The sequence below is a fragment of the Lycium ferocissimum genome, chromosome 8 (genome assembly GCF_029784015.1).
Source record: "Lycium ferocissimum isolate CSIRO_LF1 chromosome 8, AGI_CSIRO_Lferr_CH_V1, whole genome shotgun sequence".
NCBI lineage: Eukaryota > Viridiplantae > Streptophyta > Magnoliopsida > Solanales > Solanaceae > Lycium > Lycium ferocissimum.
The window spans coordinates 12298180-12304364 of record NC_081349.1 but is presented as its reverse complement, the minus strand read 5'-3'; positions in this window follow the sequence as shown (position 1 = coordinate 12304364).

The following is a 6185-nucleotide window of genomic DNA, read 5'->3' as shown; positions in this document are numbered from 1 at the left end:
TCTTTTTATTTTTACCCTTCACATTAATTATTCGTTTTCAAATCATTTTCTGAGGCTATTGAGACTATATACTAATAAGTATGGATATTATGATATAATATATACTTTATTTATTAATTTTCAAAGAACGTGAAAAGTCAAAAGTGAACAAGTTATGTGTAGGAGCATTAAAATAATTTTTGTTGCAATTTTGCATTGCTATTGTTCGTCCCCTCTTCATGTTTAAAGTATTGACAAAGAAGGAAACGGGGATAATAGAAATAGAAAAGAAGATAAATATAGAATAGAAAATTAGACATATATTTGTAGTAATGTGGCCAAGTAATATGGACGAAGGGAGTACTTTATTTTTATTAATTCTTAAAGAACGTGAAAAGTCAAGTATAGCAATGTGACCAAGTAATATGGGACGGAAGGAGCACTTCATTTATTTATTCTTAAATAACATGAAAAGTCAAAAGTGAGCAAGTAAAAGTGCACGGGGGAAATAAATGTGTCGGAGAATTAAAATAGAAGTGCACACATATATACATGAGAAAAGAATATATATTCAGTACCATGACATATATTCACGTCGGATTCATTAATTCTCAAAGAATGTGAAAAGTAAAAAATGAACAAATTAAACTGCACGGAGGAAATATATTTGTGTAGGAGAATTAAAATTGAACTGCATATGTCTATACATGAGAAGAGAATAAATATTTAACTAGATCATGAAAAATCAAAAGTGAACAAGTAAAAGTGCACGGAGGAAATAAATGTGTCGGAGAATTAAATTTGAAGTACATACGTCTAAAAATGAGAAGGGAATTAAATATTAAGTACTATGACACATGTCTACGTTAATATGGACGAAGGGAGTACTTTATTTTTATTAATTCTTAAAGAACGTGAAAAGTCAAGTATAATAATGTGGCCAAGTAATATGGGACGGAAGGAGCACTTCATTTATTAATTCTTAAATAACGTGAAAAGTCAAAATGAACAAGTAAAAGTGCACAGAGGAAATAAATATGTGTCAGAGAATTAAAATAGAGTGCACATGTATATACATGAGAAGAGAATAAATATTCAGTATTATGGCATATATCCACGTGGGATTTATTAATTCTCAAAGAATATGAAAAGTCAAAAGTGAACAAATTAAAGTGTATGGAGGAAATAAATTTGTGTAGGAGAATTAAAATTGAACTGCATATGTCTATACATGAGAAGAGAACAAAAATTCAGCTAGAACACGAAAAGTCAAAAGTGAACAAGTAAAAGTGCACGGAGGAAATAAATGTGTCGAAGAATTAAATTTAAAGTGCATACGTCTATATATGAGAAGGAATAAATATTAAGTACTATGACACATGTCTACATGAGATATAAAAATAGTTGGATAAAGTGTACAAATTTTATAGCTCATGGTAAAAGAATTTAATGCAGGTACAATTTTTAAAGCCCATGGTACAACCATGGGCAGCTGTGTTCGTCCCTTTAGGGGGCTACGTCTATACATGAAAAGGGAATAAATATTAAGTACTATGACACATGTCTACATGGAATATAAAAATAGTTGGATAAAATGTATAAATTTTATAGCTCATGGTATAAGAATTTAATACGGGTACAATTTTTAAAGCCCATGGGCAGCTGTGTTCGTCCCTTTACGGGGCTTATATATAATAGGATTTCCAAAAAGATTATTCTGTTTCACAATTTTTTTTTTAAAACTAACTTTTTGTATTAATCACCAAAGAAATATTTACAAAACCATAGCTAACCGTCACAATATAGCTATCAAAAGGAAAAAACCCAGGTGCTAACAAAAGCACTTATACATTTACTAGAACAAATAGTTGCAGCTTGTTTCTAATGCCCATGGGTGCTCTCACATTACTAATATATGCTATCCCCCTAGCTATCATCAACCACTGTTTGAATTTATCTTCGAATGTTCTCTGATTTCTTTCAATCCACACTGCATAGACAAATTCTACATACACCAATTTGAGGATCTGTGCATCTTGTGTCTTGCCCTTAGTAGTTGCAATGATCCAGTGTAGGTGTTGATCCCAAGTGCCAGGTTTGTAAGAGGGTATGTGTATCCAACTCAAAAGCCTCTACCATAATTTCTGAGTGAATTGGCATTGCACATACAAATGATCTCTGGATTCCATATGCCATTGACACAACTTACAACTGTGATCAATATCTATACCCTAAGAAGATATTCTATTAGTAGTAATCATCTTATTTTGCAGTTGGAGTCACATTGTGAACTTAGCTTTAGGACTTGCTCCAGTATCAAACATTAGGCCTTTCTATATGACTCTATCTCTATCCCCAGTAAGAGTCAGGTAAATGGATCTTATAGTGACTGGTTTCTGATTCCCAACTAGCAAATTCTGTTCCAAGATACTCCTACAAATAATGATTTTTCTGACCATCCATACAGCTTGTTGTGGGCTAGGCATATTGAAAAGAGACTGGTTCTTGATGTAGGAGCTATGAATCCATCTGATCCAAAGCTTATCAGCTATCACGATCCAAGTAGCCGTGAGTGGCACCCACACCAATTCCTTAATGGGTGAACCATCTACTTAATCAACCATCCCAACGATTACCAATTACTTAGCCACTTTTAGACATATCCAGAATATAACAAAAGTAACAATCATCCAAAATGTCTAGTCATGCCATAAATAAATAACGAATGCGGAAGTTTAACTATTAGAACCCCAAAATCCGAAAGTCATCGTACAAGGACTCTAAAACAATAATTGTCTAAACAGTGAACTGCTGTCTGAAATAAACATAAATGTCTGAAATGAAATAGACATCCAAAATGAGAAAGATCTTCAGACGGCCTGGCATGGATAGGAGCTCACCATCAAATCTATTGGAAACTGGCCTCACGCTATATATGAGGTCTGGTAGACGTCTCTGGATCACAATCTGCACTCAAAAGAATGCAGCAAGGTAGTATCAGTGTAAACACTATGTACCGGTAGATATCATAGGCCGACTAAGATCAGTATCATGCATAAAATCACGAAATCAATAGAATAGACAGATAGGCACAACACGACATAACCATATGAAACTATCAATAGGAATGATCCTACATCGAAATACGATAAGCCCACAAAAACAGTAATCAATACTAGTAACTCAACCTGTGTCATTACCAACACAATCATAACTCACGAAATATCTCAACTCTGTCACATATCCGTACACACATGCTAAATGGTATTGTTTACCCAGATAGTCATGACCAGCAGGGGACCCATGGTGTCCATGTACCACTCGCTCCGGAACTTATCTCGGATCCCGAGCTCATAACTAGGCCACATCCTCACCCTTTGTCCAAAGTGCCTTTTCATATTTATATTATCTTTCTCATCACAATGTATTTCTGTTCCACAATCACTAAGGAATGTGAACAATCAACAAATCAATATCAAGGAACACAAGTCACCATGTCACAAGTCATATCAAGACTCAAGAATCAATTCATCAATAGCATGAATAAGGGATTACTCCAAGTCAACAAGAAGAGTATTCATTAACTCATTCTTTATCATATCACAGTAGTTAATCACATAATCAATCAACCAATATCAAATAAAGGAAATTCCAACCACACTTTATGCCCAAAGCCCTAATCATACTTCTCCAATCAATTTCATAACATATTCAATTAACTAATCAAAGTCTAAGTCAAGTAGATCGTAACCTACTTCAAAGCAGAACTGGAGCAATGCAATCACTTCGCAATAACTTTCCTCTTTCGTAACGCTTCAGAACGTTCAAAGTCTAGCAATCATAACGTTAAGTGAGTAATGGGCCATCTACTCAACAAACAACAATTGGGGAAGAGAACCCAACTACTTCTACACTTTTTCAATGGGTGAACTATCACTATTCGTGAATTCATACTAATATTAATCTTGATAATCATATTCTATCCTTTCATGGGTTTTCTAATCAATTCAACCCTTTCACAAGCAGTTTTTATGCTAAAGTTACCATCTTTATGAAATCCTAGGTCTCAATACATCATTCTCATCATTTAATAATCCAATTATCATGATAGGAAGCTATAATCTATACTCCTGGATGATTAACAACAATAAAATCGATAACCCATCAATTATTCAAGGGTTTGCAGTTTCTAGGGTTCTAACCTTTCATTCACCATTAGAGAACCTTTAACTAATCATGGAACCTAACAATATGGTGGAATGAACAAAGTGAAGGGTTGAGACTTACCTTTCAAGAGTACTTTAGCCCTAGCCTTAGAATGTTGTGTGGGGAATGGGTCCAGAATAAAGAATATAAAACACGGATTCTGCCTCCGGTCGACCGCGGCAGCGATCAATGTCTCGCTGTAGCGGTTTCGCTATGGCGGACCTCATTATTCCTTGACTCCCTACAGCGGCGAGCCTCGTCCCGCTACAACGGACCCGCTACAGCGGTTCCTCACCCGTTGCAGTCCACTTTAACCAGTAGCTCGGGGTTTTTCACCAATTTTCACCCAAAAATCTCAACACCAATCCGAGGCCCTACAGACGCAAACAAAACATGCACACATACACAAAAACTCACTACGGACTCAACCACAACCTCAGAATTCCGAATAGAAATCTAGTTTTCTAAGTCATCCCCCATAACGACCTAGCAGGTCATTACATCAGCTTTATGAGACAAGTCGCAACATATTTTTGCAATTACAACCTTGTTCTAGATTTGACTATTAATAAGGTTAAGTCCACTAGCATGTTTCACAAATTATGCTCAATGGTTTCATCTTTTTTTTTTTTTTAATTATGAAAACTTGTATTTCTATCTTTAAAACACAAAATATTTTTAAAAATAAATTAATATATATGATATTAAGTTATATAACTATCATTGTAAATAATTTTTACACCATTAGATTATATTTATATATTGTAGCTAGTAACATACACTACAAAAAAATGGGTAATTTGCGGAGGTTGAAAGTTGCAATTCGCGGGAGTTTTAGCCTCCTCAAGCAATTAGCGAAGGCTAAAACCCCCGCGAATTGCAACTTTCAACATCCACAAATTATTCATTTTTTTGTAGTGATATATGTTAAAATCGAGATAGGGACGAAAATTTAGAGAGACAAGAAATTAGGAGAATTCTTTCTGCTTTGTGTCACACCGCTTTTTCGCACCCCAAAGGACATGCGTTGTACTATTAGAAGGGTTTTCCCAATTGAAGTGACGTTTTGAGAAGAGATTATTTATTTATTCAGAGTCGCCATTTGGAATTGAGTTTTGGTGTTCCAAGTCACCTTATGAATCCCAAATCAAAAGGAAATGACTCAATTTATTATTGGTCCGCGAAAAGAAAAGACCGGGTAAGGAATTATGTTGACCGGAGAGAAGGTATTAAGCATTCCCTGAGTCCCGTGGTTCTAGTGCGGTCGCTTTTATCAACTTATACTTGGCTAAACTTAATTCTTGGATAGAACATGCTTATTTTTACTCGCTTAATTACCTAAAATTAGTTTAGAAACGTGGCTTATATTTTTGGCTTAGGAGCGTAACCACCCACGTACAAAGCCTCTTATTTATAAGAATCGACCAAGGAGTGTATCCAAACACATGGTCAAACTCGAATTGTTTATAAAGTCAAGGAGCGTAACTACCCGCATGACTCTTTTGAGTTGTTAATTAATGTTTAACAAGGTCTGTAACTGAACACATGGTCAACATTCAAGCGCAACTAAGAGAATCTATCGTTAAAAAAAATCCTAAAATTTGTCTATTGTATATGTTAATAAGCATATGCATACTCTTTCGGTTCCAATTAATCTAAACTTGAGAAAAATTATTGTCTTAACCCCAAAAACTAACGAATCCCGCAAGTCGATTAATTGCTAACGTGAACTCAAACACATATTCCTTCAATTTTATCCCAAGAAAACATTATGCAAGTTGTAAGGTCCGTATTATCACATTTCAAATCAACATAAAATAGAGATTAACAATATACAATTCCAAACCCCAGTGGATCGTTTAACTTAAAGAAAACTAATCCCAAACATGTTAAGCAAACCATGTTAGGACCTCATCACTTAATTCCATTCTCATCCTCAAAAACCAAGCAACATTTCGTATTTCAAACTAAAACAGGGCTAATAAGCATTATACTAACAA